Raw genomic sequence first — 23,056 nt, 5'->3', positions numbered from 1 at the left:
TTTTCCCTTTTTGAACTCAATGTATGACAACACTTTTAAAACATAAAATACTTCAACAACTCCCACATCTAAAATTCCCTTAACCCCAAGCCCCCCCCCCCCCCCCCCCCCCGTCTCTCTGAGTTGTCCCTTGTCCCTTGCCGGGCAACCACAACTCCCCTTTCCATTTGGATTGCGAACCCACTCGCAAGCGTCAACTGATTTTGCAGTGACTGTTATTCTCTCCCACACAACCCCCTCCAGAAAAGACTTTTATCTTCACATTTAACAAAGCTCACCCTCTTTCCACCACCCGCATTTATTCCCTCTCCCTTACTTCCCTTTTCTTTAGTTCTTACTTATAAATTATTTTTACATCTTTATATATAATTTGTCGTCGTTCTTCATTCTTGTTACAGCTCTTCATCTCTCCTTCTGTCCTGCAGGCATTCTGTAAATTGTTGTGCTTTGTCCGGAACCGAGAACAGTCTGTTTTGCTCCCCCAGGATAAATACTTTAAGCACAGCTAGATATCTTAACATAAATTTATAGCCTTTTTTTCATAGGATTGATTTTGCTATGTTAAACTCCTTCCTCTTCTTTAGGAGTTCAAAACTTATGTCTGGGTAAAAAAATATTTTTTGACCCTTGTATTCCAATGGTTTTTTGTCTTCCCTAATTTTATTCCTGCCTTCTCCAATATATTTTCTCTTGTCATGTATCTCAGAAATTCTACTAAAATGGATCTTGGTGTTTGTTGTGACTGTGGATTTGGGGCTAGTGTTCTGTGTGCCCTTTCTATTTCCATTCCTTCCTGTATTTCTGTCATTCCCTTAATCTTTGGGATCCATTCTTTTATAAATTCTTTCATATTTGTGCCTTCTTCATCTTTCTTTAGGCCCACTATCTTTGTTGTTTCACCTACTATAGTTTTCCATTATATCAATTTTCTGAGCTAACAACTCTTGTGACTCTTTAGTTTTTTTGTCACTGTCTTCCAATTTTCTTCTTAAGTCATTCACTTCCATTTCTACAGCCATTTCTCGTTCTTCCGCATTTTCCAATCTTTTCCCTATTTCTGTTATGACCAGCTCTATTCTACTCACTTTTTCTTCTGTACTTTTCATTTTTCAAAATTCTAATGTCAACCATTCTTTTAATGCTCTTATTTGTTCTTGAAATTTTTTAAAATCTACATTCTGTCCATCTATTTTACCTTCTATTCCTCTGGGCAGAGCTTGGTTGTCATTGTCTTCTTCTTTGTCGTTGTCATCGTCGTCGTCGTCTTCTTCTTCTTCTTCGTCGTCGTCTTCTTCTTCGTTTGTGTCTTCTACTTCTCTTCCTTGTATCTGTGTCTCTTCTGACTTTCTTGTTGAGCTGCTTGCCTCAGTTTGTTGGGTGTTTTTTTGCATAGCTTCTTGTTGTTGGTCCTCTTCTTCTTGGCTAGTTATCTGTTGGGCTTCCTGTTGCTGTATTTCATTCTTATCACTCCCTTTCCTGTTGCTTCCCTCTTCTTCCAGCTGAGAGCCCTGCTGTTGGGCATCTCTCAGCTGGTCGCGCTGTGTCAGTTCACTCCACAGCTGGCACCCACCCCTCCCTCCCGTCGGGGCTTTCCTTTTCCTTGGTATGTACAGTTGCGCAATTCTGTTTGGATCAGAGAACCATTTTTGCAGTCCCGCGGTCAGGAGGTCACGACTCTACGGGGTCACCACTAACCTTGGGGAGCGGGCTCCTCTCTCCATGCCGGCTCCCTGCCTCTTCATGCAGGTAAGGCCTTCTCCTTTCTCTTCCAGCATTTTTTCTTCTTTTTTTCCCATTGTTTTTGCTTTTTTCCTTCTTGGGTGCCATTTTCTTTCTTTTCTCCACACCTTTAGCTTTTATTTGCTGTATTTTGTGTTTCTTAAACTTTGCGTTTTCTTCACTTCATTTCTTCTTTTCTGGAGAGGGCTGATATTCTCCTACCGGCCACTATTGCATCATGTGACTCCTCCTCACTGCAAAAGAATTCTTGAGATCCATAGCATTGGTGATCCAGTGATCTGTGATGTGGAATCCAGTATCATCTGCATTCTATGTTGCCATTCTGGTTCTTTATGTTGAACATGTGAGTTGTGATGTCTTATCTTCACTGCTAAGCTTGTCATCATTCAATCTGTACTTCAACAAACACTTATCCATGAATGTGAAGTTTAAACTCTGAATGGACATTGTACAGACCTTTAAAATAATTTACAAAGGTTACACTTGCACAGATGATGATGAATTTAACAGGATATGAATGTATCAGGGTACAATGATGGTGGAAGTGGATCAAATTCCACTAAGGGTGTGATGGAATTTAATTCTGTTAATAAACCCAGTAAAAAACAGAGCAAATTCAGTCAGTAAATGTCCAGAGAACTGAGGAAATTGAAAAAAATATTTTTTTTGTGATTCATAAATACATCTAGTTATCTTCACCCTTCGTGAAGTTGCAGAAAATAGCTTTTGAAACCTGAAAGTAAATTTTTCTTTGAGGGGAAAAAAAAACAAGTTCATGTGCTGGATTATCAGCACATGAACTTGTTATTAGATTTTATCAGACTTATCAGAAAACAAAATCTCACTGGTTCAGCATCCATCCCTTCAGGAGGAAAAAGTCAACAACATCCTTACCTAAAATGACCTTTGTCTGATTCTGTACTCACCAAAGTGGCTGACTTTTCAATGGCCTAGTAAGTTTAAGTGTGATGAAAGATGGGCAACAATTGCCAGAATATTTCATTCTGGTGGGGGGAGGGGGGAAACAAAAGGTATTTTCTCATTTTGATGTAATTATTCGATGGTCTTTGCCAGAAGTAGCAGAATAGAAGGCCAAAAATGTACTATTCCATTCTATTACATCATGTGAACGAGAGCTACTTACAGGGAAATCCAGAGTGATTGAGACCGATGGGAAAGTGCCAAATAGCCACCTCTGTTGTAAGGGAAGATGAGAAAATGTATTCACATTTTTTTTGTATTTCAAATTGTTGATGATTATGCTTCTACATTGTCTTAAATCTATCACAGTGAGATCAACTGTATAGTTACAGTAAAGAAGACATGTTTGCAGCTTATGCCATATAATTTTAAACAAAATTTAGGGAAATATTGCCATTTAACCAGGATTTAATGTGACTTAATTAAATATTGTACAAGTTGTCACTTCTGTTAAAAGGATTTTTCAAAAGCTGGTGAAATGCATTGAGGACTCACACCACTGTGGCACACTCATTGTCAAATAATCTGAGTAAAATAGACCAAATTAAAGGACTGCTTCCAAAAGAGACTGTAGATAATGGAATCTAGAGCAAAAAGCAAACTGCTGAAAAAGCTCAATGGGTTATGGAACAACTGTGTGGGGGGCGGGGAGACTGAATGGGGTCATGGAAGAAATTATCGATGTTTCAGAATGAGATTTGGCAGTTTTCGCCCAACTTCCCCAGATGCTGCTTTTCTCTCTCAGTTCCTTCCTCCAGGCATTTTTCTTTTGTCCAAATTAAAGATCTGTCTTAAACTTCTTGCAGATGTGCACAAATGTTAAAATATGAAAGAACTGTTATAATAGCACATCCTTGTTCTGAACAGTAGAAAAAAATATAAAGCGGTCATTGGGAGTCGTGTGGTATGGATAGTTCAGCTATCTGACTTAATTCTGCATGATCTGTAATTGTAAGCAAATTTTTATTTACTCTACCATTTTCTTTGGACGCCTGCCGACATTTGTCCTTGCCTCGATGAGGGGCTCGGGCCTGAAGTGTTGGTTCTGTATCTTTACCTTTTTGACATAAAGGACACTGTTTGACCTGCTGAGTTTTTCCAGCATCATGCTTTTACCTCAACCATGGTGTTTGCAGACTTCCATGTTTTACTTCCTTTCTCTCCCTCCCTTGCAGATTTTCAGCAGAGAACCAGCCAATTAGTCGACTAAAACTCTTGCAAGTTCAGGTCTGGCCTCTGGGTCCATTGTTGCTCAGCAGAAAGTCAATGATCACCATGTACAGTGCACCACAAGGGAAAGAGTGCATGACACCATTTGGCACGTGTGCAGGAATCACAATGAGGCCAATGGGCTAGTTGAGCGATTGCACCATCACCTTAAATCAGCACTTACAACTTCTTCCTTGCCGCCATCAGATTTCTGAACAGAGAGATGGAGAGGATGAGCAAATTAAGTTCTTGGGAGTCACTATCTCGGAAGATCTTTCCTGGAACCAACACACCAATGGCATCATGAAGAAAGCCTCTACTTCCTCAGGAGTTTGCGGAGGAGCTAGTGGAGTTGTTCAAGTGAACCGGAACGGACTTGAAGGGCCGACATGGCCTGTTTCCGTGCTGTAAACGGTTATATGGTTAAAACTTTTAAGACATGATCCAAGCAAACTAATATGCTTTTAAGGATTGTTGTCAGTGCACTTTTTAAGATAAAGTCCTACTAAAAACCTTTAGGGAAAAATATGACATCTCTCAACACATTATCACCGAAATAACATATGGTACCTAACTTTTCAAATGCTGCATTGATATCTCAGTAACTGGAAGTCAGTTTTCCACATAATTAAACTCAAGGTTGTGACTAAGGATTCAGTTTCCCACCTTGCAAAACTTTTTTTCTCTACTCCAGAGGGGAGTGGAGGAAATCTCATGAAAGGTCATTCAAAACTTTTAACAAGAATCCTCTTTCCTTTGTGGATATGGGCATTTGCACCGTGAATGAGGAAAAGTAAGTGCAGTCATTTAACTGGGGTTAGAATGTTGGTGGTGTATAATGGGAAATATACTATAGTATAATAAGATGTTGTACCCCAATTCTAGAGAGCCATATTCAGAGGTTATATAATTAATATTAGAATCATTGATATAAGCAAAGAACCACCTTCAAACTACTGAAAAGCAGTGAACTTGTTAAATTACAAAGTGCGGCTGTGGAAGCAAAGATTGCTCCCTATTGGATTGGCACTGGAATGTCACAAAGCAGCCTGCCACTTCAGGCCAGTGATATGGAAACTGGAGTCTTATGATCAATGTAAACAATGATATATTCCTTTTTTGGATTTAATAAATGTAAAACTTGATATTTTTGACTTACAGGGAGACTTTCCATGATGTCCTCTGTGTGTGTGCTTCACTAAGATTGACTAGATTCTTGTTGTGTCCACAGCTTCCTTTGTCTGAGTGGCTCTTTGACTGTCTCCCTCATGCAAGTAAGAGGTCTTGAAGAGCCGAAAGCAGCATAGTAAGCTTGAGATCGGTCATCTGCAACTTGTAAGGAAACCTGCAATGGTCCCATGCATCTGCTGTCATAGTCCTTGGTAGTAGAAATCATGGATTTGGGAGGGACTAACAAACTTCCTGGGAGAGTGATTGCAGTATACTTTGTTGATGTTGCAAACTGCAGCCACTGTGTACTAATGCCAGAGAGAATTAATGTTTGGATGGTTAGTTTGTTTTGAATTGTGTTGAGATTTTCAAAGTTATTGTCATCACTGATCCAGGAAAATGCCTTGTAGGTGGAGTATTCACTCCAGGATGCGCAGTCTCTGGTCTGTTTTTAAACTCAGTCTATTCGTGTCTCTGAAGGTGGATTCCCATCTGGAAAGGGTGGTGAAGAAGGCTTTTGGTATGCTGGCCTTTATAAATCATAGCATAGAATATAGGAGCTGGGAGGTGATGTTGAGACTGTTTAAAGCATTGGTGAGGCCAAGTTTGGAATATTGTGTGCAGTTCTTACCCACTCCTCTATGCTTCAATCCCCTTCTGCCCCAGTTTCCCCACTGGATTCTTCAGCACTCTTTACAACCTTCTCCACCCCCCCCCCCCCCCACCCACGCCCAAATTCTATCCCTGCCATCCTATCCTCTTTCAACTAGCTTCTTTTCAAATCCCCAGTTCACAATCCTAGTGAGGCAGAAATTTTACTAGGACTGAGCGTGTTGATCACAATTTTCAGTAAGGAAGATTTACTATACAAATTACTGGCAATGGCAATGGTCATTGTTTTTTGGTTTAGCAACCTGTCCAAAAAGAAACTTCTGACAATATAACATACCCGCAGTACAACATTGAAGAGTTGGCCTAGATTTTGTACTTTCTGGAGTGAGAATGAAGTAAAATCAAGTTCTCATCTAAGAGAAGTGCAGGTTTACAGTTTATGATAAAAGGCACTGAGAATGCAAAGTCATTGTCATTCACTGTTCTTTGAGTAAATCGTCCTTTGAATCAGCGGCATTGAACCATAAAATATATGGCTCAGAAAGGGACCATATTGGCACCTCCTGGCAATACTCCATTCTAATTAATTCCTATGATACACTGTTCTTTTTGAGGTTACTTTTGATATGAGTGCCCTATTGCTTTTTATTAAGCCAGTCACAGACCTTTTACAGTGGAGAGAGTTCTATATTCTAGCCTCTTGTATAAACAAGTTCCAAGTTCCTCCAAACTCCTTTTTCCAATTTATTTATCCTGCTTAATGTGCTTGCAATGACATGTTTTAAGTCCCTTCTCTACTTTGAAAATCTAATTATCCACTGGGTATGTCTTTTCTGTATTACTTCTGTGTTAATTCTGAATTATTGCTTCATACATTTCATTGAATTTTATCTGCAATTGTAATCTGCATGGTTTCTTGTGCCATCTTCGCCAATTTCCCATGGCTCTCCAATATGGTAATGTGAAAGGAAAGAACAAGCATTCATTTACATACCCTATTTTGCATCCTCAGGCACCAAGTGCCTTGATGCAGCAAATTACTGTTGAAGCATGTGATTGGGGTTGCTTTGTGGAACAGCTTTGTGTTGTAAACAAGCTTCAAATCAATCCATGCTCCAACATTGTTCATTCCTGGTGTTTATAATTGTACGGCACAGATATAGGCCTCTCACCCATCTCAAATGAGTTCCTTTTTTCCATTTTCATTTGCACAGGAGGTGAAAGCCAATGGTACAGCCAGGTGTTCCTGGGATGAGGTTAGATACGTAGTTCAATTAGTCATAAGCAAAGTGGTACCAAAGCAGGACACGATTGCTTTGTGAAAATAAATTAGTTGGGTAAATGCTCATTGAGCAATAAATGTGATCTTGGAGTGCTTGAAGCAGAATGAATGATTGGTTTGTCTGCCAAGGTCTGTTAAGTGCTCAATCAAATATTCTACTCATCCTTTAATGCAATTTAAATGACTGATCAATGCACTTAACATTTACCACAAAAAAATTATAATTGCCTCAAAGTTGCAGAGGAGTTTGGAAAAAAAAGTTTAAAAAAAAAACCATAAAATCCACCACTCAATTTTGCTTCATATATTTCTTTTTATCAACTCTTTTGGTATCCTCTGTTCTGAGGATACCACCATGATGAGCTTGGGTGTCAGCTAAGGTTTAATGGTAGCACTAAAAGTCATTGGACCAAATGCACACTGGATCAATGACAAACTCGTTCAAGTTGAACTTTACTATTGAGGGACAGCATTGTGCTGGCGGAACTGGCATTTAAAAAAATAAAACATTAAACTGAGACACTGTTTGTCCTCCCAGTTAGATGTTTACTCCGGAGAAATATTCCCAGGAGTTCTGATCAATATTTAATCCCAGCCATCATTACTCGTACAGATAATCCAGTTATCTCATCGGTTTTATTGAAAATTTGTTGCAAGTAAATTGGCTGACAGGTTTCACTGAACAATTTTTTTCAAAAGTTTTGCTTTCTGAAATTGGGGATTATGATAGAAAACCAAGATTAACACAAAGATGATTTCAGATTTCCTGTATCACTTAGGGAATTGGAGAAACATTAAATGAACTTTTATTGAATTTAGCATGTTAATCACGTAATGATGCTGGCACATTATGTTAGTTCATTTAGTTGCCCATTCAGAGCCAGCTCTTCAGCGCTTGACGTCCTGCTTTGCGGAAACTGCCAAAATGTTTGGCCTGGAAGTCAGCCTGAAGAAAACTGAGGTCCTCCATCAGCCAGCTCCCCACCATGACTACCAGCCCCCCCACATCTCCATCGGGCACACAAAACTCAAAACGGTCAACCAGTTTACCTATCTCGGCTGCACCATTTCATCAGATGCAAGGATCGACAATGAGATAGACAACAGACTCGCCAAGGCAAATAGCGCCTTTGGAAGACTACACAAAAGAGTCTGGAAAAACAACCAACTGAAAAACCTCACAAAGATAAGCGTATACAGAGCCGTTGTCATACCCACACTCCTGTTCGGCTCCGAATCATGGGTCCTCTACCGGCACCACCTACGGCTCCTAGAACGCTTCCACCAGCGTTGTCTCCGCTCCATCCTCAACATCCATTGGAGCGCTCACACCCCTAACGTCGAGGTACTCGAGATGGCAGAGGTCGACAGCATCGAGTCCACGCTGCTGAAGATCCAGCTGCGCTGGATGGGTCACGTCTCCAGAATGGAGGACCATCGCCTTCCCAAGATCGTATTATATGGCGAGCTCTCCACTGGCCACCGTGACAGAGGTGCACCAAAGAAAAGGTACAAGGACTGCCTAAAGAAATCTCTTGGTGCCTGCCACATTGACCACCGCCAGTGGGCTGATAACGCCTCAAACCGTGCATCTTGGCGCCTCACAGTTTGGCGGGCAGCAGCCTCCTTTGAAGAAGACCGCAGAGCCCACCTCACTGACAAAAGGCAAAGGAGGAAAAACCCAACCCCAACCAACCAATTTTCCCCTGCAGCCGCTGCAACCGTGTCTGCCTGTCCCGCATCGGACTAGTCAGCCACAAACGAGCCTGCAGCTGACGTGGACTTTTTACCCCCTCCATAAATCTTCGTCCGCGAAGCCAAGCCAAAGAAAAAATGTTAGTTCAACTGACCTAAAAATGTTTGGCTGCTGATTTTCATTTGTACTTGGCAAATGATGCTTCTCGTGTTAGTGTCCAACAATAGTCGCCCAGTATTGATGGATTCCAGTAGTCCTGATACCACTTTTTCCATGGTTGCAATACCCTGGTGAAACCTTTCATCATGTTCGCCACTGACTGCACCAAGATCAGCCAGGAGGACGTCCAAGTGCAAATGCAGAAAATGAATTTTCAATGACACGTTGTACTTCATGGTTTTGTCTGCGTGAAGCATGTTGTCAATCAGCTGGATGTAGTTTGGTGCTCCGCAGTTGCCAAGAAAATTCTCAACACCATCCTTAAATGCTTTAACCATATAACCATTTATTCTATACTATTTTTCCAGTCTCACTAGCAGATCTTCGACTCGCCTGTCATTGTAAACATGTTTGATTTGTGGACCAACAAAAATGCCTTCCCTAATGTTGGCATCAGTTATTATTGGAAACATCTGTCTCAAATAGCAAAATCCATCACCTTCTCTGGTGACTTTGGAACTGGAAAACTGTTGTCTGAAGACAGATTTGGGTATTCAAAAGATTTCTTTTAGCAGAGAAGTCAAATACTTCAGTCAGACAGAAGTAACAGTCTGTCACGTGATCCTTCTGTTCTTACCTTATCACTGGGACTGCAAATGGTATTGGCTTCTGAGTACCTCTGAGCCAAGCTCTCAGATTGACAACACATGTTGCATAACAAATGTGAGAAGCCAGGCTTTGTCTCTAAAATAGGCAAACATAAATTCTTCTCATGAAGAAATATGGCAAAAATTATATAAAAGCTTTTAGGTTGGCTTTAAAATCTGCCAGGTTCACTTCCTTGAGAAAATCGTCCACCCTTAGCTCTGGTAAAGTTATAGTTGGTTGCATAAAGCAAAACTTACTCTTTGTTAGAGAAAATTGCAGACACTCTGACTGCAAATTTTCAGTCTTCTCAGTATTGGTGCCAGAGGATTGGAGGACTGCTAACGTTGTACAAATTTTTTAAAAAATGTGAGGTAGGCATAATCTAATTACAGACCAGTCACTTAACTCCACCAGATAGCAAATTGTTGTAATTTAATACTGTCTTTCCTTTGTATCCTAAATAGTCATCTCAATATTATTCACATCAATTAATTATGTCCAGAGAAACACTAAAACTGCAGATGATGAAATTTTGAGCAAGTGAGGGGAAGCTGGTGGGTCAGGCAGTGTCCATGGAGAGAAATTATCATTCAACATTTTGGGTCAGGACACTGCATTATAAGGGAGCCAATAGTTTCTGATGGGCACATCTACAGCAAGTGTTGGTTGCTTGAGAACTCGGGTTAAAAATTGATGACCAAAAATCTGAGCCTCAAACACTGTGACACATCAGGGAGGGGAAGCGGTGCCTAGACACTTTGTTTCAGGAGGCAGTCACGCCCATTAGATTAGCTATCTCAAATTTGGTCTGTGGTCAAGGGCAAGAGGGTGTGTCTGTGAGTGACGTAGGTAGTGAGATCCAAGAAACAATCCTGGAGTAGCCTCAGTCCTTGATCTTGTCTGGTAGGTCTGAGATTCTTACTTCCTGTGTGGGAGCTATAGGAAAGATGAGCAACTTGACTGTGGCACCATGGTTAGAAAGCCATTTAAGTGGGGGGGGGGGGGGGGTGGGAGAGAAGAGAAATGTAGTGATAATTGGGAACAGTATAGTTACAGGAATGGACAGATTTCTCTCGCAGGGATAGAGCATGTATTGCCTGCCTGGGCTTGGGTTATCTTATATGACCTGCAGAAGAATTTGCTGTTGAAGAGGTAAGAACCAGTTGTCATGGTCCATCTGGGTACCAGCAGTTTGGATGGAACCAGGAAAGAGGTTCTGCTGAGAATATGAGGAGCTAGAGACAAAATTAAAAAGCAGAACCAATTGGCGCAGGGTCAAAAAGATTAGAGAGTTAAATGTGTGGCTCAAGCATTGGTGTGGGAGAAGGGAGTTCCAATTCATGGGAAATTGGCAGCAGTATTGGGGAAGGAAGGAACTGTTCAGTGGACGGCCTTTATATGAACTGTGATTGGACCTGGACCCTGGTGAATCGGATAACTAGGTCTGTTAATAGGGCTTTAAACTAAATAGTGGGGTGGTGGGTTCAACAAATTGGAGAGAGTTGAAGTAAAAGAGAAGAGTGTGGATTAAATAAAAGCAAAAGTTAAAAAAGAGGAAAGTAAGAGAGTATAAAAAGTCAAGTGCAAAAGAGGCAAAGATGAGCAGATTTTAAAAGCACAATGAGTACAAGACCATTTTATTTGAATGCCCATAATATTCTAAACAAGGTCAGTGAACTTGTGGTACAAACCAGTACTAAGGGGTATGATTTAGTGGCTATACAGAAACATGGCTGCAGCGTGGAGAGTATTGGGATTTAAATATCCAAGGTTATCAGATAATATAGAAGGAGCAGGAAGGCGAAGTAGTGCTCTTAGTTAAGGATGAGATCAGGGCAATAGTGAGAGATGGGGGCAGCGTTGTGCTGTTAGCGCAACGCTGTTATAATGCTAGCGATCAGTACTGGGGCTTGAATCCTGTGCTGTCTACAAGGAGTTTGTATGATCTCCCCATGTCTGTATGGGTTTTCCCTGGGGGCTCCAGTTTCCTTCCACCATTAGAAACGTACCGGGAGTTGTAGGTGTAATTGGGCAACACTCATTTGTGAGCCTAAATGGCCTGTTACTGTGTTGTATGTCTAAAATCAAATGTAAGATCTAAGGAGGAAAATGTTGAATCCATCTGAGTCGAGATTAGGAATTTGTATGTTAATGATCTAGATTTGTGTATTGGGGCTATTTTGAAGTACTTTGTGTATAATGGATAAATTGGCCATGTGGTTGACAGTGAAAAGGAAACTAGATAGTCTGGTTAGTTGACAAATGAAGTGGTGCAGCAGATCACGCAATAAATGCAATAAAATCCAGTGGTTGAATAACAGAAGGAACTTTGACCTTCTGCCCATAAATCTCAAAGATGGTTTAAAGGACAAACAAGAAAGACTGCAGATGCTGGAAAACTAGAGCAATGCACAAAATGCTGGATGGGTGTGGCAACATCCAGGCAGGTCAACCAGCAGGTTTTCAGCCCAAAATGTTGATTGTCTGTTATTTTGCATGGATGGTGTCTGACCCATTGAGTTCCTCCAGCATTTTGTGTGTTGCTATAAATCTTCATCCGCGAAGCTAAGCCAAAGATGTTTGAAAGGGCATTAGCTGAGGAATGCTGTCCTACAACTGTTTTCAACTAGTTAGACTAGCTTGAGTATCATGGTCACCTTGTTACAAGAAAGATGAGATTGCTCAAGAGAGGATGCAGGCCAACCAGCTCTTTTTCAACCCACACAGGTTGCAGCTGAATGGTTTTCTGGGTTGCCACTGTTCTTTAAATTTAATTTAAAAGCCTCGGAGGTATCCCCAAGTGCCTATGTAGGCTTGAAGCATGGATTGCTCCATGTTGCCAACAAAAAGCATAGCTGGGGCCCATGCATGTACCCATGGCTACCTGTTTGGTTTGGAGAAAGGCAGGGTGAGTAAAAGGAGGTTATTGAGGTTGAGGATAAGTTCTGCCATTCGGAGGAGGGTGGAGGTGGAGGAAGACAAGTTGGGTTTGTTGTCAAGGAAGAAACAAAGGGCTTTGAGGACTTCGGTATAGGGTTTAGAGCACACATGTCAAACTCTGACCCGCGGGCCGATATAATTATATTTGGCCCGCAAGATCATTTCAAAAATGTATTAGAGGTGGCCCGCCCTGCAGCGAGAGCCGATGCTGTTTTTTTGGTAATGTCACCCCCACCATCCTCCCCCTTCATTGCACATCCTTCCCCACCTCCTAACTATCCCCTCCCCCCTAAAACCACCCCCCTTAAAAGATGGCCAGAATATTCTCAAAAAGGAATCCAGAATGGTAAAGTTCGACAAACCTTCTGCTGGGAATCCTAACAACACCCGGGCATCAGATCTACAGGACGCGGAGGGAGCAAGAGTGTTGCAGGTTGACCGTGCAAACTTTGAGAACGGGGAAAACAAAATTGTAACACGAGAAGTCTGTCGATGTCATCAGCCGGCAAGCCAGTTGGAAGGCTCCCTGCACAACCAGTCACTTCTCCCACCTGTCGAGCGGTGCGGCGGATTGGCGAGCGCCTGTGATTTCATGTCGGCGCGACGGACATGACAGGCTGCGCACGGCCCCCGCTGTTCCGCAAAGGCTGATCGGCAGCACGCTGGGCCTGAGTGGGTGGGTAAGCAGGGGTGGGCAGAGGGTGTAGGTGAGGAGTAATGGGCAGGGGAAGTTATGGTGGTGCGAGGGGCAGTTAGAGGGAGGGATGAGTAGAAGGAGGGGTGGATAGGGAAGAGGTGAAAGGGGAGGGGCAGGGCGAGTAGGGGAGGGGTGATTAGAGGGTGAGAGACGGGTAGAGGGAGGAACAGGTTGAGGGGAGAGGCAGTAGAGGGGCGTGTATAGGATGGGGTGGGTAGAGGCAGAGCGAGTGGAGTGAGGGGTGAGTAGAGGTTGGGTAAAGGACTGGTCAGGTAGAGTGATGGTGGGTCGAGGGTGAATAGAGGCCTAGAGCCTGAGGAGTGAGCAGGAAATGCTGAGTCCTGATGCAGGCCAAAATGGACACAGCCTGTGAATGCTGACTACATCTCCATAGGGACCAAATATGTTTCCCTCAGGTCAAGCAAAGGGTGAACTTGAGCTACCTACTCCTGACCTGTAACATTATCCTCCTAAAGTTATATCCTAAAGTTTAACATTACATATGTTGAAAGAAGAGAAAACATGCAGATGTTGTTGAAAATTTTCAATAAATATTTAGTTCGGCCCTCGACTTAGTCCAAGTTTTTAATTTTGGCCCTCCATGAATTTGAGTTTGACACCCCTGGTTTAGAGGTCTATAATAATCAGAAGTCCATGGTGAAATGAGGCGGTTGAGTTCAGGGAGCTGGAAGATTCATTCCTGGGATATCATAAAATGGAGTACTTTCAACCTTGTGTGTACTCTGAGCTGCCTAATTTGTTCTTTAAGATGCAGATGAATTGGGGAAAGCTTGTGTCAGAAGGATGTATTTGTTCTAACTTCGGTAGGGTGAAGGAGAGGGGCAAATACAGTTTGGAGTTGCATGTAACTATTGTTTATCTCAGTAAATCAAGAATATCATCATTTTGCATGTGTACCTTTTTTTAAACAAATCACACTCAAGGAATGAAGAAAACTGCACACCAAGCAAAAGAATGGCTAATGAAAATGTAGGACTGGGTGGCTTTTGAGGAACAGCATAAAAGGAAAAGAGACCCAGCCTCGTTAATGAAATTGCCTTGAAAAGTATAATTGTGTAGATAAAGTCTCACCATCAACCTTGCCAGATCTGATTGGCAAATCAGTCATTTCTGGATGTCTGTCACATGTTTATACAGGTGCCTAATCTTTTATCTGGGATCGTTGGGTCCGGACACCTGCCGTTATTCAGAATCTTCTGGATTTTGGAATCATTTTAAAATGATGGTCCCTTTAAGCCTTCCCACGCAAGTCACACTGCTGTCTCTCTTCTCTCCCCCCCCCCCCCCCTCACCTGCCTGAGTTGTGCTGCCATCTCTCTCTTCACCCCCACCCCACACCACTGTACCAACACCAGAGGGACTGCCTCCATTCTCAGTTTCCCTATGCAGACACTGGTACAGCGATTTCAGCTGCATGGGGGTTTATGGGTAGCAATGATGGTCATTGATCTCGCATTGAGCCACTGCAAGGACGACTGCAAGTGCCGTGATGCTGGACGTGTGTCAGTATACAGCGATTCAGAAGCGCTTATAAAGTAGTGAAACGACACAGGATATTCCAGTGTGAGTTGAGCGAGGATCATACTCAATAGGTATGATACCACTAATTAGCGACACTGAACATGACAGGATACACAGGAGTTGAGCAAGGGTTATGCCAGGTCATATTTGGCACCAAACTCCATCTTTGCTGAACAGACGTCATCTACAAAAAAAAAGTGTCGGGTTTTGGAGGTTGCAGTTTTTTGGAATCCTGAATTAAAGGTTAGGCACCTGTAATTCCATAATGCATGATCATTGGGTGGACCAGATTATGTGCTTTTTGACTGTGCTTTACCCTGCCCTGCTAAAAGCACCCACTACTTTTCTGGAATCTGTTGAAAATGCATCCATACCTTTAAATCTATTTTCCCTGCCACCTACGGTCTCCCTCTAACAAGGATTTCAGTTTATCAACCTCTGTCATTGGGCTAGATTTTGCTGATCCTGGATCAATGGCAAACAAATAATTGGTTCCTAAAGTTCTTGCAGAGAAGGCTGTCGGAATGTTTTTACATTGGAACTTTTTTAAATGATAAATTAGAAAAGATGTTAAAACATTTAAAACACACAAAGCTTCTATAATTAAACACGCGCATTTAAGATAAAGGAATTAAAATGTCCAAAATGTTTCTTGAATGAAAATTGGCCAATAAGTGGACAATGCTAGATACACCACCTTAAAAGTGGCATAAAGCTAAGAAGCAAGACACTAGGAGACTAGTTGACAGAGCAATTGGTGCTGCAGCCTCAGCTACCAGGACTTGGGTTTGATCCTGATCTTGGGTGCAATCTGCTTGTTCTCTCTGTGACCACCTGAATTTCTGTCCCAAAGCTGTCCTGTAGGTAAATCGGTTACTCTGTATTGCCCATTGCTTCAAGTAATTAGCAAAAGAATCAAAGAGCAATTGATGCCACATGAAAGAGAATGTTGCACTGGGACAAGGAAATAGGAAGAGTGGGAATGAGAATGGCCATGCTCTATGGAAGATGGCAAAGACTCAAAAAGTGAAATAGCAATTTCCACTGTTATAATTGAACATTTGTTTTTTTAAAAAATATCCAGTCTTCCAATTCAGCAATTTGTGTAACTAAAGTTATAAAAATTTACTGAATGCTACCAAAAGTCTTGAAATGTGTTTCTCTTTCCAATGCTTAGTTTTTGTGCATTTTCTGTTCTATTTCAGTTTCTAGCCCCACTACAATTTTACTTCAATTTTTTGCTGCACTTGAGACTTCTGAATGTGGAAAAGATACAAGTCCCTGGTCTGAACACATTTTCTTTCTTGATGTTTCTCTTACCTTCATAATTGTTGCCCTTCTCACCTTTTCCTAGAGACCTCTTCATGTTCACTTAGCCATATTCCCTCTCAACTGCTTTCCACCCAATTTACTTCCCTGGGCTGGTAATAATGAGTATGAACAGTTTCATCTCCTCAGCAAGTGTCCACTTTAAAACCAATCTTTATGAAAGAAAGAATCATCTGACTTGGCATGCTACTGTTCCTCTATCTCTCAACATCTTTTTTGACTCCCAAGATACTCACTTTTTGCCATTTCCCAAATTGAGAAAACCTAAACATCTCTGGAAATATCTTTTGGAGTAGTGGAAGGTGAATTCTTCAATACAATGACTTTGCAATCTCAAATGAAAAATAGAGTGAGCATATCTTGGTTCCTGTCAAATTTTTTTTTTCTTTGGCTTGGCTTCGCGGACGAAGATTTATGGAGGGGGTAAATGTCCACGTCAGCTGTAGGCTCGTTTGTGGCTGACAAGTCCGATGCGGGACAGGCAGACACGGTTGCAGGGGAAAATTGGTTGGTTGGGGTTGGGTGTTGGCTTTTTCCTCCTTTGCCTTTTGTCAGTGAGGTGGGCTCTGCGGTCTTCTTCAAAGGAGGTTGCTGCCCACCAAACTGTGAGGCGCCAAGATGCACGGTTTGAGGCGATATCAGCCCACTGGCGGTGGTCAATGTGGCAGGCACCAAGAGATTTCTTTAGGCAGTCCTTGTACCTTTTCTTTGGTGCACCTCTGTCACGGTGGCCAGTGGAGAGCTCGCCATATAACACGATCTTGGGAAGGCGATGGTCCTCCATTCTGGAGACGTGACCCACCCAGCGCAGCTGGATCTTCAGCAGCGTGGACTCGATGCTGTCGGCCTCTGCCATCTCGAGTACTTCGACGTTAGGGATGAAAGCGCTCCAATGAATGTTGAGGATGGAGCGGAGACAACGCTGATGGAAGCGTTCTAGGAGCCGTAGGTGATGCCGGTAGAGGACCCATGATTCGGAGCCGAACAGGAGTGTGGGTATGACGACGGCTCTGTATACGCTTATCTTTGTGAGGTTTTTCAGTTGGTTGTTTTTCCAGACTCTTTTGTGTAGTCTTCCAAAGGCGCTATTTGCCTTGGCGAGTCTGTTGTCTATCTCATTGTCGATCCTTGCATCTGATGAAATGGTGCAGCCGAGATAGGTAAACTGGTTGACCGTTTTGAGTTTTGTGTGCCCGATGGAGATATGGGGGGGGCTGGTAGTCATGGCGGGGAGCTGGCTGATGGAGGACCTCAGTTTTCTTCAGGCTGACTTCCAGGCCAAACATTTTGTCAAATGGTACAACTTCAAATAGTGAATATTTACTAGAAAATGGTTTTATTGATTTGAAGCTCAACAATATGAGAATTAAGGACAGAAGAGGATGAAAAGAGGGTTTTTGAGGATATGGATAAATGACAAGTACAACCTAAAAATGTGAAGATATCCACTTTAGTACCCAAAACAAGCATGTGGACTGTTTATTTAATGATAACAGATTAGGTGGTGATGAGATTCGAAGGGACCTATGTGCACTGGAACAGGAGTCACTGAAGGTCAATGTGAAAGTGCACTGGGCTTTTAAGAATGCTAATAGTGATATTGGGCTCTACTACAACAGAATTTTTTTTAAATTAAAGAACATGGAAATAGTCATAGACTGCTCCTTTTCAGTCATGCGAAGATAGATCATACATGGCTTCTTCCCTTGGTACAGGGGTCACATCAGAATCAGAGTTGGTTTGCACACTTCTTTTGTGACATAAGCTGAAGCTTTGGAGTGAGTCCCACTGGTTCTAAAAATGGTGGGAGTATGACTTTACTCTTTACATTGGAAAAGGAACGCTGAGGATGGCAGCTATGCTCAGGTTGAAGCAGAGTGTCAACTGACTGCTGATTCATTTGTGCTGTAAAATCTGATCTTTTTAGGGCACTCCATATATCATTTCAACCTTTCCCGTTCAGATAATGTTCTAACTGAAATAGACTTGTGAATTGAAATAGATTAAGCAGGATTTGATCTGGGATTAAGGTAAGTAGCTGTTAATCTTTCCCTTGGAAGAACAAACTCTGTAATAATTTTGTATGGAAGTTCCTTCCAATTAGTTCAAAGAATTTGATTTTGTTGCTTTTAATTTTACTGCATATTGTTGAAGGCAAATAACAAACTTAAAACAAACTGTTTTTAACAATATAATAGAATAAGGAATAGGCAATTTGGATCCTTGCGTTCACTTGAATATTCAATAAGGATATAGCTCAATCTCAACGACTCTGGCAATAAAGTTATTATTATTTTCATCCTGAGCACATCTTTTGAGACTATGACCCTTAGTTATAAGCCACTTTTCCTCGGGCACCCTGTCCCAGGAATGAACTGGGAATTTACTGGGACAGGGTCCAGTGGAAAAGGAACATTGTCTGAATGTCGGCGTCAAATGATGTCATTTCATGCCAAGGATTAACCCCCTCTATCCCAATCCATATCCCTGACATATACTGATGCCGGCGTGCTGATAAAACCAGTGGAAAAGGGACAGCAGAAAGTCACCTCTTTCCAGTTGAAGGTAGAACACTACAAACCTGGGGATGAGTGTGTTCAGTGGAAAAGCAATTAGTGTCCCAGTTAAGGGTGGCCCAGTGGAAATGGTACAAAGGGCTTCCTATCCTGGGACACTGCACAGCCAATTAACTGGGATGCCAATGGAAAAGGGGCTATAGACAATCCAGGAAATCACCTTCATTTCATCTACCTGGTAAAAGCCCTTTCAGAATTTTGTTCTTCTAAATGACATTATTTCTCATTCTTTTAAACTTTAGAATTTTAGTTGGAGCTTGGTGGGAAAGTGATCTTTTGAGATAGATGCCGAATCTGTAATTGGAGGCAGATAGTTTAAATGAATGGATGTGAAGGTAAAAAGTAACATTTAATATGGAAAGTCTAAAGCTGTTCATTTACACAGAAGAACATCAAAAGGTATTTTTAAAAATAACTAGTTATAAAGTTGTAGATATTCATATGCTGAGGAGTCTGGGAATACACAATCTCACTTCTCATTCCTTCAAATTGACTGGTTGCAGGCAATTCTTATACTGTGTACAAAATTTAACATTTATAAAATTCACCAGGCTTTGGTGCTTGAAAGGCAAATGGTTACCGCTCAGGAAGGTTTTTGTTGGTTTTCAGAGAGAGATTTGTTGTTTGCTGGACACTCACAACTGATTTACTTCCATCAGCTACTTCAGTGTCTTGCCGAAGAAACTTGCCCCCTTGGGGTTCTCCAGATGATAACCTCTTTCGTTCAGGTCACCACAGAGTTCCTTTTTGTTTCCCTTATTTCAAGTGAAACATTAGGCAGCCAGTCCTCTCCTCTTGCATTAACCACAAGGGCTTTGACCAGGCTGAACTAAGAACTCACAACCCGTCTTCTAAATGGGGTTTGCCACAATTGTGTGATATCCCCAGATATCCTTGTATTAAAATAGACTATTGATCTTAATCTTGACAATAGATGAACAACCAGATTTCAGATGTATTGTCAGAGTATATATACATGACATTACATACAACCATGAGATTCCTTTTCCAGCACGGCAGAACTACCACTAATTGGTAGTGCAAAAAATAAACTGTACACAGCATAAACATGTAAACAAATAAAAGAACTGTAAACCAATAACAAATGTAAACCAACTGACTGTGCAATACAGAGAAAACAAAGAAAATCAATAAAGTGCACAAGTATGAGTCATTAAATGTGGTAGTGACTTTGTCATTGAAGATTCTGACAGTGGAGGGGTAGCTGCTGTTCCTGAATCTGGTGATGCGAGTCTTGTGGCAACTATACCACTTAATGGCAGCAGCAAGAACAGAGCTTGTGCAAGGTGGTATGGATCCTTGATGATTGCTGCTGCCCTCTGACGGTAGCATTCTCTGTAGATGTACTCAACAGTGGGGAGGGTTTTGCTTGTGATGTCCTGGGCTTGGTCCACTACCTATTGGAGGGCTTTATGCTCAGGTGTATTGGTGTTTCCATACCAGTCCACAATGCAGCCAGTCAGCAGACTCTCCACCACACCTCTGTAGAAATATGTCAGGGTTTCTGGTGTCATACCAAACCTCCACAAACTCCTGAGGAAGTAGAGACGATGTGCTTTCTTCTTGATGCCATTAGTGTGTTGGGTCCAGGGAAAATCCTAAATTTGCTCACCCTCTCCACCTCTGATCCCTCAATAATCACCAGATTGTATATTTCTAATTTTCCTTTCATGAAGTCAACAATCAGCTTCTTAGTTTTGGTGACATTGATTACAAGGTGGATGTTGGTGCACCATTCAGCCAAGTTTTCCATTTCTATTCTGTATGCTGATGCATCCCCTTCCTTTATACAACCCACTACCGTGGTATCACTGGCAAATTTATAAATGGTGTTATTGTTGGACCAAGTAGGAGTAAAGTGAGTAGAGCAGGAAGAGAAGTTCTTACCAATCTTCACTGATTGTGGTCTGAAGGTAAGGAAATCCATGATCCAATTACACACTGGGGTGTTAACTCCCAGATCTTGGAGCTTGCTGATTGTTTTTGAGGGAGATGATGGTGTTAAATGTCAAATAAAGAACATCCTGATGTATGCATCTTTGCAGTCCAAGTGTACCAGGTCTTTGTTTTGAACCAGTGAGAATGCTTGGATACCCACAACTGATTTACTTCCATCAGCTACTTCAGAGTCTTGCCAAAGAAACTTGCCCCCTTGGGGTTCTCCAGATGAGATTCCTTTTCCGGCACGGCAGAACTACCACTAATCTGCCGTAGACCTGTTTCTGCAATAGGCAAAGTGGAATGGATCCATATCACCGCTCAGACTGGAGCTGATATGGTTCATCAGCAGCCTTTCAAAACATCATCATTGTTGATAGTCATTAAGGCAGGTTGCTGCAATCTTCTTGGGGACCAGTATGATTGACGCTTGTTTGAAGCAGGTGGGTACCATGCCCTACTGGAGTGAGATATTGAAAATATCGGTGAATGCCTTGGTACGTTGATCAGCACAGATCTTTTATACTCTGTCAGGTACTCCATCCGGGCCGGATCCTTTCCTTGGATTCATTCTCCTGAAGGCAGCAAGCATGTCCCGAGCAGAATTCCATAGATTTACAACAATTGTGTGAAGAAACTTCGTCTGATTCTGCCCTGAATGGCCCAATCTTTGTCCCAAAACATGTACCTCAACGCTTTCAGCCAGAACAAGTATTCTAAGCTGCATATGCACTCTCTTGTCAGACTTCTTTAAAAGTCATAATTTTAATGATAACATTTCAGTTTTCTTAATTTTTGTCTAGATAGCCCATTCCGAGCTACTTCCTTTTCATAGGTCAATTCAATCTCCCATTATTAAATTTTGCTGTCATTGGTAAAATAGAAACTTTTTTTGGAATATTTTATTTCAAATCAACAACATATATAACAAACAGAAAGAACCCCATCTAAACCCAAACTAAACACCCTCCTAATCCCCAAACCCTTCTACCCTCCACTAAAAAAAACTAAAATAAACTACAAAAAGGAAACTAAATTGCTAAAATACATAATGAATATATATTGAATTGGATTGCCTTATAAAACATTCTTTATTTATTTATTAGGGAAGACTTCTCTGGTCCAGAGGATTCAAAGGAATTATTTATAAATTCAAACCTAATGTTCGAGCATACGGGCCCCAAAACTGTAAAAATAGCAAGGAAATGTATTGCTATTATTTGAAATCAGATTTTTTTTAAACACTAGGAAGACGGCAAACAGAGATTCAAAGTTGTATTCCATTGGTAAAATACAAACGCGGAAAGATTGGGACTAGTAAAAATTGTGTTCTTTGGAACAGAGGATGCTCAGCAGAGACTTAACTGAAGAATATAAAAATTGAGGGGCCCAAGTGGAACAATTAGGAAGGTTCAATTTCCCTAAGCAGGGTAGTCAAAAAAGAAGGGGGTTTGAATTAAAGTAATTGGTAGGAATAGAGGGGAGATGAATAAAACTGTATTTTCTAAGAGGTGACAAAGTCTAAAACTCACTGCCCAAATACTGTAGGTAATAGAGTGTAAACCCATAACACATTTAAACAGTAGTTGCACATGTACTTCAAGAGTTGTGATTATAGATTCAAGATTACTTAATTTGACACATAAGACTACTAAAATTGTAGTTCACACAAACTTTCCTTTTGCCTGCTGTAAGCTGTGGACGAGCATGTCCCCATCAAATTATTTGGGGTTTTCCCCAACAAAAATCCCTAGATAGACATTGAAATTCAGAACCTGTTGAGAGCTAGATCATAGGCATTTAAGTCCAGATATCTAGACCCTACACAAGGAGCATGTATGTCCTACAAAAAGCCATCTCATAGGCGAAGTGGAGATTCCAGACAAGAATGGAAACAACAATTGAGGCATGGCTTAAATGATATAACCAATTACAAAAACAAAATCCATTGCAGTAGGAGACAGCAAAGCTTCAATCATAGATGAACACAATGCCTTCTTCGCTCTGTTTGACCACTAGAACAAGGAAGAACCAGTGTGTTCCCCCATGTATCCTGATGATCCTCTATGGTCAGTATCTGAGGATGACATGCAGGCTGCCTTCAGGAGAGTGAATCCAAGGAAAACATCCGGTCCAGATGGAGTACTTTGCCTTGTACTGCTAGTACAAGCTACTGCTAGTAGCCTTGTATGAAAAATGTGTGCTGACCAACTTGCCAATGTATTCTTGGATATCTTCAACATCTCACTCCTGCAAGACGTGTTATCCACCTCTTTCAAACAGGCCTCAACTGTAACCTGCCAAAAAGGTCACCAACCAGTGAAATTTGTATACACAGTGATGATGTTTTTAGAGGATGGTGTTGAAGTCTACTAGCTCCTGTCTGAGCAGCAATATAGATCTGTTCTAATTTGCCCTCCGCAGCAACAGGTCTACAGCAAATGCCATCTGTTTGGTTCTACACAAAGCCCTGGATCACTTGGACAACAAAAACACTTACATAAGGATGCACTTTA

At 41.6% G+C, this 23,056-nt stretch overlaps 1 protein-coding gene and 1 long non-coding RNA gene across 7 annotated transcripts in view; one reads left to right on the top strand and one right to left on the bottom strand.

The window, feature by feature from the left end:
• Positions 1–23,056, top strand: part of zdhhc8b (zinc finger DHHC-type palmitoyltransferase 8b) — a 214,474-nt gene that overhangs the window by 131,308 nt on the left and 60,110 nt on the right. The gene's annotated exons all lie outside the window — the stretch shown is intronic.
• The window catches only part of LOC138761044 (uncharacterized), a 36,891-nt gene that overhangs the window by 7,060 nt on the left and 6,775 nt on the right, over positions 1–23,056 (bottom strand). Inside the window, exons 2-3 of one of the 2 annotated variants that reach the window (XR_011356086.1) lie at positions 2,885–2,935; positions 2,667–2,744 (exon numbers count right to left, since the gene is read on the bottom strand). This is a non-coding gene — a long non-coding RNA (uncharacterized lncRNA). The remainder of the gene's footprint in view (positions 1–2,666; positions 2,745–2,884; positions 2,936–23,056) is intronic. The other variant, XR_011356085.1, reaches the window with a different exon arrangement.

The sequence above is a fragment of the Narcine bancroftii genome, chromosome 4 (genome assembly GCF_036971445.1).
Source record: "Narcine bancroftii isolate sNarBan1 chromosome 4, sNarBan1.hap1, whole genome shotgun sequence".
Lineage (NCBI taxonomy): Eukaryota > Metazoa > Chordata > Chondrichthyes > Torpediniformes > Narcinidae > Narcine > Narcine bancroftii.
The sequence above is the reverse complement of the archived record's forward strand: the minus strand, read 5'-3'. Positions and strand labels throughout refer to the sequence as shown.